General features: G+C 36.2%; 1 protein-coding gene across 1 annotated transcript in view; it reads right to left on the bottom strand.

Annotated features, from left to right (window-relative positions):
• Positions 1-13,758, bottom strand: part of MYO3A (myosin IIIA) — a 269,882-nt gene that overhangs the window by 19,490 nt on the left and 236,634 nt on the right. The gene's annotated exons all lie outside the window — the stretch shown is intronic.

The raw sequence follows: 13,758 nt of genomic DNA, 5'->3' as shown, positions 1-13,758 counted from the left end.
AGGTCATCTTATTTAGTTCCTTCTTTTAAAGATGAGGAAACTGAGGCCCAGGGAGGTTATATGAATTATCCAAGGAAGCATGGTTAATGAGAAGTAGAATCATGATTACAAGTAGGTCTTTGGACTCCAAATCGATCTGTTTCCACTATATCACATTTTTCTTATTTATATAAACAATGTTTCTTATTCTTTTTCATATAATATATCTCTTTGGCAGTCTGGTGAACCTATTGACCTCTTATCAGAATGATGTTCTTATTTTTTTTGAGGGGGGAGGGCAGGGCAATTGGGGTTACGTGACTTGCCCAAGGTCACACGACTAGTAAGTGTTAAGTGTCTGAGGCCTTATTTGAACTGAGGTCCTCTTAACTCCAGGGCCAGTACTATATTCACTGTGCCACCTAGCCACCTCAGAATGATGTTTTTAAATGCACAAAGTAAAATGCACAGCATTACACAGGAAATGAATGCTATTGAAACCGTTATCAAAATATAAGAAAAAACCCAAGTTCATGGACCCCAGAATAAGAACCCTTGTTACAGAGAGGTAAGACTTTCTGTAGTTCTATACTTAAATTTGGCAAGCCCTGTAGAATCAATAAAGACTATATGAATTCATAACATTATGGGATTTAGAGATGAAAGGAAGCTGGGGGGTGTCATTCAGTTTCACCTCATATTTCAGTGAGGAAATGGAAGTTAGAATTTGGTTATAAATCCAGTACCTTTTCTATGAAGGTCCAACTTTAGAGCAGCAAGATAAGTTTTCCAAGTGAGAATCAGTATAGTTCCTTTTCTCTTCCTCTCATAAGCCTGGTTTTCTCATGAAAAACTCTTGATGAACCAAGTGGTTTTTAAGTGAACTTCCTATAAAGACTTCAAGTAGGAACCTTTATTCTTAAAAATATTATTTATAACTATTTTCTTTTTAAATTTTGAGCTCCAAATTCTCTCTCCCCCCCCATCCACGGAGAAGGCAAACAACATGATATAAATTATACATGTGAATCCATGCAAAACATATTTCCATGTTTTCCATACTACAAAAAAATGAGAAAAGTATACTTCAATTTACCTACAGAGTTCATTGATTCTCTCTCTGAGAATAGAAACCTTTGTTTCACCATGAGTCCTTGGAATTGTCCTGGATCATTGTATGGATCACAGTAGCTATGTCTTTGTCTTTCACAGTTGCTCATCATTAAACATTGTTGTTACAGGGCAATGATCTCCCCAGTTCTTCTAAATTCACATTGAATCAGTTCACATAAATTTTGCCATGCTTTTTTAAAACCACCTCCTTCATCATTTCTTATAGCATAATGCTCCATCATCACAGTCATATGCCACAATGTGCTCAGCACCTCTTTGATTTCCAATTCTTTGCCACCACAAAAAGAGCTGATATAAATATTTTTGCACATATAGGACATTTTTCTTTTTCTTTAATCTCTTTGGGATGCAGACCTACTAGTGGTGTTACTGGGTTAAAGGGTATGTACAGTTTGGGAATAGCTCCAAATTGTTTTCCAGAACAGCTGGATCAGTTCACTACCACACCAACAACTCACGAGTGTACCTATTTTTGCCTAATCCCTTCCAGTATTTGTCATTTCTGATAGGTTGAGTGGTACCTCAGAGTTGTTTAATTTTTTCTAATCAATAGAGATTTAGGGCATATAAAAATATGACTAGAGATAGCTTTAATTTCTTCTTCTGAAAACTGCCTATTCACATCCTTTGACCATTTATTTATCAATTAGGGAATGGCTCTTATTTTTATAAATTTAATTCAATTCTCTATATAGTCAAGAAATGAGGCCTTTATCAGAAACTGGATATAAACATTTTCGTCTATGGTACCTTTTAGTAAAATGTAGTTTCCATGCTTATCTCTTTTAATAGGTCTATTTTTGCTTTTGCTTTGTCTGAGATAATGATTGTTACCCTACTTTTTTTTTAACCTCAACTGAAGCATAATAGATTCTTCTCCAGCTCCTTATTTTAACTGTGTGGGTCTTTCTGTTTCAAGTGTGTCTCTTCTAAACAGCATATTGTTAGATTGTGGTTTTTAATCCATTCTACTATCTGTTTCTGTTTTGAGGGTGAGTTTATTCCATCCACATTCACTAACTCTGCATTTCCTTCTTATTTTTCTTCTCTCTCTTTTTATGCTCTCTTTCCTCCCTACCCTAATAATCATAAAGTTTTTAGGAGCTACATGTATCGCCTTCCCATATAGGAATATAAACAGTTTAATATTTTTGAGTCCTCTATGATTTCTCTTTCATGTTTATCTTTTTTATGCTTCTCTTCAGTCTTATGTTTAAATATCAACTTTTCTATTTAGCTCTGGTCTTCTCATCAGGAATGCTTGAAAGTCCTTTACTTCATTTAATTCCCACTTCCCTCCTAAAGGATTATGCTCAATTTTGCTGGGTAGGTTATTGTTGGTAGTAATCATAGCTCCTTTGCCTTCTATATTACCTTCTGTAATACCATATTCCAAGTCTTCCACTCCTTTAACATAGAAATGGCTAATTCTTGTGTGTTTCTGACTGACTCCATGATATCCAAATTGTTTCTTTCTGGCTGCTTAAAATATTTTCTCCTTTACCTGAGAGCTCTGGAATTTGGCTACAATATTCCTGGGATTTTTCATTTTGGAATCTCTGGCTCTCTTTTACCTCTGGTTCAAAGATATTAGGGCAGTTTTCTTTTATAATTTTTTGAAATATGATGTGTCGGCTCTGTTTTGCTATCACATAGCATTCTGGTAGTCTGATAATTCTTAAGTGATCTCTCCTTGATTTATTTTCCAGGTCAATTGCTTATCTTTTTGAATTGAAATCTTTTACTTTTTCATTTTTTTTTTTAAGCAATCAGGGTTAAGTAACTTGCTCAAGGTTACACAGCCAGTTATTTCTGGGTGTGGTGCTGAGTGTCTGAGCCCGGGATTCGATCTCCAGGTCGTCCCAACACTGGAGACGGTGTTCTTACTCGCTGAGCCACCTGGCCGCCTCTACTTTTTCATTCTTTTGACCTTGTTTTATTGCTTCTTTATGTCTCATGGAGTCATTAGCTTCCACTTGCCCAATTCTAATTTTTAAAGAATTATTTCATTCAGTGAGACTTTGTACCTATTTTTTTTTTTAACATTTGATCAATTCTGATTTCTAGGGAATCCTTTTCTTCAGTGAATTTTTGTACTTTTTTTTTCATTTGGATTATCTTTTTAAAGAGATATTTTCTTTATTTAATTTTTGTGGCCCTCTTCCCCCCCTTTTTTTAGCCATTAGCCCAGTTTTGTTTTTTAAGGTGTTATTTTCTTCATTTTTTTGTGTCTCTTTTATCAAACTGTTAATTTTCTTTTCATAATATTCTTGCATCACCCTTAAATCTTTTCCTAATTTTTCCTCTTCTACTGATATCTTTTTCTTTTAACTCTTCCAAGAATTCATGTTGGATTTGTGTTCAATTATCTTCTTTCCTCCTTTCTTTTTTGACTCCTGGTGAATCTTCTCCTCTCTCAATGTTAATTATTAAGTGGAAGCTAATTTTGTTTTTATTTGTGCTTACATTTTTTTGACATATTAAAATATGTTGCTGTTGAAAGTTTGTGTTATATTTGTTGAAAGGCAGACACTCACAAGCATAAAGTTAATATTAAACCTCAGTATTTTTAGGAATGTATGGAATTCTTATAATTAAATTTATCTTAGATTTGACAATTTTAAAAAGTCTACAAATATTTTAGTCATGCTAGTCATAAATGAATTGAGGATGGTGTGGCAGATAACACCTAGTAATCCTGAAACAACAAACTTAGAGTAACATCATCAAAACAACGACATCATTTTTTAAGAGAAGTAAAAAGGTACCTTGTACCAGCTATTGTCTAGGGGGAAATTCTTTTATAAAGGGGGACCATAAACATAAGAGATAATTTCAATTACATGAAGTTAAAAAAACAACCTTTGCACAAGCAAAATCAATGCAGCTGAAATGTTACTGCTGAAAGATATTTGCAGCAAATATCTCTGATAAAGGTGGGAAATCCATGGTATATCTGGAAGTGATATTGATAAGAACAAGAATCATTTGCCAAGTAGATAAATAGTCAAAAGAAATAAGACAATTTGCAACAAGAATATGAAGGGGTGTTTAAATAAAAAAAAAACTACTGAGGAGAGAAACGCAAATCTAAACAACTCTGAGGCTTTACCTCATCCCCATCATATTTAAAAATATAACTAAGTATGAAAGTGGTAAACATTGGATAGACAGTGGGAAGAGAGACACCTCAATACACTGTTGTGAAAGCTATGAATTAGTTAAACTGTTTTGGAAAAGAATTCAAATTATGTGAAAAAATCTTTAAGCTGTATATATTCTTTGATCTAATAATACAATTTATTAGGCTTATAACCTAAGGAGATAGAAGATCAAGAAAAGGGTGCACATAAACAAAAGTAGTTGTATTAACACTTTGTTGGTAGTCGAACTGGTAAATAGGTTTTAGGACAATGGTTGGACAAACTGTGATATGTGACCAAAATGGAAAATTATTGTGACATAAGAACTGATACATATGAAAAATTAATAGAAACCTGGGAAGATTTGAGAGAACTGATGTAAAGTGAGCCAAATTGGGAGAACAACTTCCATGATTTTCACAAAAAAGAAAAGGAAAACAGCATGGAAAGACTTCAGAATTCCTATCAATGCAGTAACAAATTGTGAATTTAGATGTTCTGATGGTGAAGTATGCTTCTTTCCTCTCAGTCTAGAGGTAGTAAATGATAGGTGCAGAATGAATTGATATGTTTTGATTAAGTGTATTTCTTTATTTTTAATAAGGGTGGGTTCTATGTGGCAAGAGGCTTTTGGAAGTGACAGTGATGTAGAAAATATCAACATTAAAGAAAAGAATACAATCTTAGAATCCTACCAAGAAAAGTATAATGTAAGTGCCCCCATTTCCTCACTACCTAATTCCCTCTTAGGTTCCTGAAATATGGCTTCCAGCCTCTTGACTCTAATCAAATTGCCCTCTCAAAGTTATCATAGAATCTTAGAAATCTTAGAAATATCAAAGGCCAATCTGTACCCGAGAACAAAAATGCCTCTTACAAAGTTGTCACTTGGTAGTCTTCCTTGCTATTAATGCCATGCTGTGCCATCTCCACTCTGGCCCGCTTCCCACCTTTTTCTACAATGGAGGAACCCTGGAATGTTTTGGGCTCTGATAGGTTAGTAAGCCCCACTCATTTTCCATCTCCCTCTTATGTATTGCCTTACCTTTTAGAATATAAATATTAGCAGGGCAGGGACTGTTTTGCTTGCTTATGTTTGTATTTCAGCATTTAGCACAGTTTTTGGCATGAGTAAGCACTTAATAAATGTGTTTTCATTTGTTCATCCCTATCACATTTTTTTAAAGCAATTGGGGTTAATTAACTTGCCCAAGGTTACATGGCCAGTTATTTTGTGTGGGTGTTAAGTATCTGAGGCTGAATCCAATCTGAAGTCCTCCAGACTTCAGGGCCGGCACTCTTACTCACTGCGCCATCTAGCCGCCCCCCCATCACATTTTATATTCAATATGATTTACTGTTTTAACCTCCTATTTTTTCTTTTTTCGGTTTCAGTTTTGTATTTTGACACATTAGCTATTCTTTTTTTTTTTTTTTGGAGGGCATTTGGAGTTAAGTTACTTGCCCAAAGTCACACGGCTAGTAAACATATCAAATGTCTGAGAGAGCTGGTGCTCTATTAACTGCTCCACCTAGCCGCCCCCACCTTGGCTATTCTTGATGCTACTAAGCACTGATAGAAATTTTTTCAGGACAATTAGTACCATTACATTTATTATAACAAGTAACTTTGTTAACATTATTGGTTCAGAAAGTTAACATGTCTAAACTATCAAATCACATCTGAATGTTCCCTCAGTTGCATTCAGCCTCAAATAGTTATTTTTACATAACTTGGAAAAAAATAGCTAAGTAAAAATGTTCATCCATCTTTGCTCAACCTTCACATCATCTAATGCACAGACTGTTGGTACACAATTGTGTAAATTCAATCTGTCACAGGCTTTGGTGCTGTTGGTAAGTGATATCTGATGTAGGTTGGCAATGGATTGTGAATTCAAACAATGAGTTGATGTATGAAAGAGAAACGGATGCCAGGAAGTCATCAAATAAAATAGCTTACATATACATTGTAACTTTTGGAGAGAAATTAGAATAGGCATCAATGTTAAAAAAAATCACTTATGGTTCTTTTTCAGAATGTTTTATTGAGTCTGTCTCTGCCTTTCTGTTCCCATTGCCATCACTTTAAGTCTAGGCATTTATCACTTTTATTATTTATTACTGCAATAGCTTCTTAGCATAAAAATGTTCCAATGGCTGTCTACATAGACAGAACCTGGCTGCTTATGGAGAAAAGTCCAGACTCCTTGACCTAGAATTCAGGGTCCTCCACAAGGTGGTCCCAAACTACCTCTCCATCATAATATCTTATAAAACTTCTACTCAAACCCTCTACTTCAGCCCCTCTTCTTTGTTTCCAAGTAAAGAAATCATACTTCTTCCTTATTCTTCTTTTCCCAGATGGCACAGTGTATAGAACACAGGTTCTGGAGTCAGGAAGATCTGAGTTCAAATCCAGCCTTAGACACTAATTAGCTGTGTGATTCTGGGCAAGTCACTTAACCCAGTTTGTCTCAGTTTCGTCATTTGTAAAATGAACTATAGAAGGAAATGACAAACCTCTCCAGTACCTTTGCCAAGAAAACCCCAAATAGGGGTGGCCAGGTAGCACAGCGAATAAGAGCAACGGCTCCAGTGTTAAGAAGACCTGGAGATCGAATCCTGGGCTCAGACACTTAGCACCCACCCAGAAACACCTGGCCATGTAACCTTGAGCAAGTTACTTAACCCCAATTGCTTAAAAAAAGAAAAGAAAACCCCAAACCACAAAACTCATGAAGAGTCAGACATGATCGAATAACAACAGCAACAGTAGCAGCAGCAACAAAGTTGATTCTTCTCCTTTTCTATTAGTGCTGGACATATAGGTGCCAGTGGGTTGTGGGCACAGAATAAAGAGGGAGTTTCTGGAAAGCTAACATAAGGCTAGGATGAGGGATAGAGGAGTGGGGCAAATCTGAAGAGAGACACCAGAACTAGTGGTTGAGACAGAGGGGGGTCCAGGAGTAGTAAACAGGTCTGAGTATGTGTATATCAATAGGGACATGCCACTTTCAAAAGTCAGAGCTCACCAGTGGCACAGAACCATCATAGGTATTAAATCTCAGAACAATAAAGGGTATAAGTAACAATTAGGACCTTAATAATTCCAACTTTTGCTTCAGTCTAGGAACTTTTAGATTTATAGTTAGTTTGTACTCTGTAAAAGTGAAACTACTTGGTAGCCCCTGGCATTGTGGAATGAAGAGGCAAAAACAGAAGGGCCAGTGCTTCCCAAAGCAGAGTAGGAAGAGTAGCAGATTTGGAATCAGAAGAGGTGGAGTGGAATTGTGGCCTTGAAATTTGCTAGCCATGTCACCATGAACAATTAACTTAACTAGTGTCTCAGTTTTCCCATCTGAAGAATGGGGGCAGTACCTGTAGCACTAATTTCACAGGGTTATTTTGAAGTCTCAGTGAGTTAAGGAATGGAAATCACTTCATGGGGCATGTTAGCTGATATGCATGTATACACATATATACAGGGTATCCCCAAAGTCTTGGTGCAGTTTCAAGTATTAATAGTTCCACCTTATTTTTTTTTTTAAAGCAATCGGGGTAAGTAATTTGCCCAAGGTTACACGGCCAGGTGTTTCTGGGTGGGTGCTAAGTGTCTGAGCCCGGATTCGATCCCCATGTCATCCTGACACTGGGGCCAGTGCTCTTACTTGCTGTGCTACCTGGCCGCCCCCACCTAAATTTTTAATAGCTTAAAACTGCACTAAAACTTTTGGGACACCCTGTATAGCTGTGTATATACACAGAAATATCTACAGTTTCAGTTGATCTGTAGACCTTGACATAGATGAACTCTTGACAATTCCCATCTATGTCCTACCCGTTCTTCAAGGCATAATTAAAGGTCCCACCTCTGAAGGCTTTCTCAACCATCTAGCTCAAAGCAATCTCTCTCCTCTCCACAAATACATCATTTATTACTTGTTCCACTCAATTAGGACTTATTCATCTATTACCTTATATTGATATTTAATTTTCCATATGTGCAGAAATTACAGAAAGTCTCACATGAGATTTTAAACTCCTCAAAAATGGAACCATGACTTATATATTTCACTATCCCTTATACAGAAGGCAGCTAGATGGTGCAGTGGATAGAATGGAGTCAGGAAGACTTCTCTTCCTGAGTTCAAATCTGGTCTGAGACATTTTTTAGCTGGGTGACCCAGGGCAAGTCACTTAACCCTGTTTGCCTCAGTTTCCTCATCTGTAAAATGAGCTGGAGAAGGAAATGGAAACCACTCCAGTATCTTTACCAAGAAAACCTCAAATGGGATTATGAAGAGTTGGACATGATTGAAAAATGACTGAATATCAACATCCCCTATAATCTTTAGTATGGTGCAATTCACATAGTAGGCACTCTGATTCTGTTGACTAATCCCACCTCTGAACAGAGCTAAGCAAACAGCAGGTGCTCAATAAATACTTGGCATTTCTATTCCAGAACTAAATTTCTGATTTAGACATTTAGGTAAATTATACAATATTTTACTTTAAAAAATTACAATTAATATTAGTTTCACTGAAATGACCAAAATGTGATGAAATATACTTCTGAGGAAACACAAGGACAAATTTAAGGCTCCTTGCTTATAAATTGCTCAGAGTAACATAGAGCACAAGACTTTGGGTTCTTGAAATACATTGCTTTTAAGATGTCATGAAAACAATGGGTGTCTATCAATGCTAATTATCAATGAATGAGCAAAGCCAGTTGATAGTACCCCTTTTTGAGTGCCAGACTACTGCTACATATTTGACAATACCCACATATTTCAAAAGAAGCAGATATTAATTCTGTCCTCTTATCTTTGTCCTCAGAATCTTTGTTCCTTTGGGGGAAATACAAAGTATGTCTACTGCCATCATCCTAACTCCTTAATTACAAAAATGACATAAACATTTATAATAATAAATTATCAGCAGTATATCAATGTTGGCACTAGAAAAATTAGCTGTGTAATTTTTGTGTGTGATAAATATTAGCCTTTAAAGGTTACTGACATATTGAACTGCTGGAAGGTATGATATTAATTTAAATTGTAGTTGTGGTACTGATTACTTTTATTGTTTTACTGGATAAGAAATTCATTCTTCCCCCTCTGGGATGAGTGGACAATTATCTCTCTCTCTCTCTTTTGCTTTTGGAAGGCCTGTGGTGATTTTCCAATGTTTGCTTTAGTAAATTAAATTTCATCATTTTGATCATTTTAATGAAGCTGATATTAATTGTAAAATTTTATTAAATATACACACTTTGTGTCATTTGCTAAATGTCAAATATCTAAATCAGAAATTGGATTCCTAGATGGAAATTTACTTGCTACAGTTCTGTAATTCTTTTAAAAAATTCCTAGTTTTTCCTTTTGAAAAGATTTCCTTTTCACTTTTGATGAACTGCCCAACAGAGAAATAGAATGCAAAGAGAGGATCATTGATTTGTTGTCTTGGTCAGGATACCTGACAATATTGGACTCACTCTCATCTGCCAGAAGCTTCTACAGGTCTTTCTTCCAAGATATCTGATTTTTCTTTGGCCAAGAATTTCAGATCATCTGCTGCTATGTTCAGGATGCAGGATGACCACACTAGAATGAGTTTTGACCTTAACAGCAATCATATAGAAATTCTGGGACCCTTTGAGTACTTTGGCCTGAATCTTCAGCTCCTAAGAATGTCCTGGTTCTTACCTTGGAATTTTGGTCACTCACCTTCCTCTGTCTCATGGTATTTACACTTCCTTGGAACCACAGTATATAGACAGAACCTGTATGCTTGCGGTTCTGGCTTGCAGCTATGTTCCTGACTCAAGGCTTTATCTTCCATACCACAAAAAAGCCTGTTCATGCCCTAACTTCACTCCACCCCTGGACTTCTCATATTGGAAATACTCTCTAATCCTGTGGTGCCTTCCTTTGATTGGATGGTTCTTCCCAGAACCTCCATTTTCATGCTCAGGCCAACCTTGTCTTCATTCCTCTTCAGGCTGCACCACTGACTTTCCAGACCTTCTCTGTCTTTCCTTCTCTACCCCCAATTACCTTCCCCTCTCCCCACTTTTCAGGTCCCTTTTATGTGCAGTTATTCTTCATTAGATTGTAAGTTTCTTGAGGACAAGAACTATATATTTTTTTATACTTGTATTTGTATCTGTAGAACTTAGCGCAGTGACTGGAACATAGTAAATGCTTAATTAATGCTCATTGTTGGATTCTGATACTCATTTCTCAACTTATCAGCTGGTCCCAGATCCATGATTCTGCCATGACTAGCAGTTTTAGAATGGTATTTTCACAGCTATTCCTTCTTTTATCTCATCCTTTCAGCCTTCCTCCAGGTCTGGTTTGAATTCTTCCCCATCTCAATCTGCTACCTACCATTCTAGTGTTGTGAGCCAGAAATGTGGAGGTCATAAGACCATAGATTTAGGGGTTAATGAACTAGTCCAACCTCTGCATTTTGCAGACATGGAAGTTGAAAACAAGAAAAATGAAGTTATTTTTCCAAGGTCACACAGGTAGGTGGCAGATTTAGGAATTGGACCCAGGTTCTCTGACTCCAGATATAGTTCTCTTCTTGGTGATCTGAGAACTACACTGTCTCATGCTGGCTACACTTCTGGATGCCAGGGCATTTTGCCTCTTCCCTTCCTACTTGCTGATTTCATTGCACAGGAAGCCAAAGGTAGTTGTACTTGGGATGGAACTGAGAGGGACTTTCCTGCTCCCAACAGTTGCCACATCACCACTTTTACTATATCACTAGGATGTTAGCTCAATTGCTGTGATGTGGTGGAGCCAGTACTAAGGTTAGAGTTAGGAAGACCTAGGTTCAAATCCTGCCTCAGGCACTAGATGTGTGGCCCTGGGCAAGTCAAGGTCTTTCACTGACTCAACTTCTTCCTCTGCAAAATGAGGAGATTACACTCAATAACTTCCCTGGTCTCTTTCATCTCCAAATCTATGATCATGATCCTATAGTTTGGAATACCAAAAAATTAGATGCGTTCCTCCCCCATTACATAGTAATAGATGGTATTCACTTATCTTGTAAATGTGTGCCCTTTATAATGGAGAGGAGGATTGGTGAGTGGTAGGTAAAGCTTAAACTTTACTCTCATCAAAATTGGCTCAAAGAGGGAATAATGTACAAACTCAGTTGGCTATAGAAATCTCTTACCAAGTAAGGAAATAAAAAGGGACATGAATAATAGAAGGGGAAGTGGTGGGACTAATATAAAGAGGGATATATTGAGTAAGGTGGTGATCAGAAGTAAAACATTTGTAAGGAGGGGAAGGGTGGGGCATAATAGAGAAGGGGGATAAATAAGCAAAAAATAACACAGAGTTAATACACAATTAGTTATCATAACTATAAATGTGAAAGTGATAAACTCACCTGTAAAATGGAAATGGATAGCAAAATGGATTAAAAAGCACGATACTATAATATATTGTTAAAAAGAAACACATTTGAAGCAGGGAGATACACACAGGGTAAAAGTAAGGGGCTGGAACAGAATCTATTATCCTTTAGCTAAAGCAAAGAAAGCAGGGGTAGCAATCATGATCTCAAACAAAGCAAAAACAAAATTAAAAGAGATAAAGAAGGAAACTATAAGTTGTTGAAAGGGACCATAGACAATGAAGTCATATCAGCACTAAACATATATGCACTAAATGGTACAGCATCTAAGTTTTTGAAGGGGCAGTTGAATGAATTATGGAGAAAAGAGATAATAAAACTATACTAGTGGGGGACCTCAACTTTCCCCTCTCAGAACCAGATTAATCTAACCAAATTAAAATGAAATAAAGACGTGAAGAAGGTATATAAAATCCTGGCAAAGTTAGATGTGATAGGTCTCTGGAGAAAATTGGATGGGAATAGAAAGGATTATATTCTTTTCTCAGCAGTACATGGAACCTACACAAAAATTGACCATGCATTAGGACATAAAACCCTCACAACCAAAAGCAGAAAAGCAGAAATGGTAAGCACCCCCTTTTCAGATCATAAGGCAAAAAATATTTTCAATAATGGACAATGGAAAGAGAGACTAAAAATTAAATGGAAATTAAATAACCTAATCCTAAAAACAAAGTGTGTCAAAGAACAAATCATAGAAATAATTGATAAGTACATTAAAGAAAATGACAATGAGACAACAGACCAAAATTTATGGGATGCAGCTAAAGCAGTACTTAGAGGAAAATGTATATCTTTAATAGCTTACATCAACAAAGTAGAGAAAAAGCAGATCAATGAATTGGGCATGCAACTAAAAAACCTAGAAAAAGAACAAATTAAAAATCCTCAATTAAACCCCATATTCAAAATCCTGAAAATCAAAGGAGCGATAAATAAAATTGAAAGTAAGAAAATCATCAAACTAATAAACAAAACTAGAAGTTGATTTTATGACAAAAGCAATAAAATAGATAAACAATTGGTTGATTTGATTAAAAAAAGGAAAGAAGAAAACCAAATTACTAGTATCAAAAATGAAAGGGGTGAATTCACCACCAATGAAGAGGAAATTAAGGCAATTGTTAAGAGCTGTTTTGCCCAATTATATGCCAATAAATTTGACAGTCTTTGAGTGAAACAGATGAATATCTGCATAATACAATATCTACATAATACAAAATATAAATTACCCAGATTAACAGAAGAAATAAAATACTTAAGTAGCCCAATCTTTTTTTTTTTTTTGCTTTTTGGAGGGCAACTGGGGTTAAGTGACTTGCCCAAGGTCACATGGCTAGTTTTTGCATTAAGTGCCTGAGGCCGGATTTGAACTCAGGTCCTCCTAACTCCAGGGCTGGTGCTCTATTCACTTTGCCACCTAGCTGCCCCAAGTAACCCAATCTTAGAAAAAGAAATTGAACAACCCATCGATGAACTTTCTAAGAAAAAATCCCCAGAACCAGAAAGATTTACAAGTAAATTTTACCAAATATTTATAGAACAATTAATCCCAATACTATATAAGCTATTTGGAAAAACAGGTGAAGAAGGAGTCCTACTAAATTCCCTTTATAACACAAATTTGGTGCTGATACACAAATCAGGAAAATCTAATTTAATTTCCCCAATGAATACTGATACAATTTTTTTAAACCAATTGGGGTTAAGTAACTTGCTCAGGGTTATACACCCAGTTATTTCTGGGTGTGGTGCTAAGTACCTGAGCCTGGATGCAATCCCCAGGTCATCCCAACACTGGAGCTGGCGCTCTTACTCTCTCTGCTACCTGGCTGCCCCCTGATGCAAAAATTTTAAATAAAATGCTAGCAAAAACACTACAGCAGTATATCACAAGGATAATACACTATGACCAGGTGGGATTTATACCAGGAATGCAGGGCTGGTTGAATATTAGGAAAACTATCAGCATAATTGATCATATCTATAACCAAAGCAACAGAAATCAAATGATTATCTCAACAGTTGCAGAAAAAACCTTTCACAAAAT

Source organism: Petaurus breviceps, unplaced genomic scaffold (genome assembly GCF_028583685.1).
Source record: "Petaurus breviceps papuanus isolate PSGF00001 unplaced genomic scaffold, PetGlider_PUasm1.0 178, whole genome shotgun sequence".
Lineage (NCBI taxonomy): Eukaryota > Metazoa > Chordata > Mammalia > Diprotodontia > Petauridae > Petaurus > Petaurus breviceps.
This window is presented reverse-complemented; position numbering and strand designations above follow the sequence as displayed.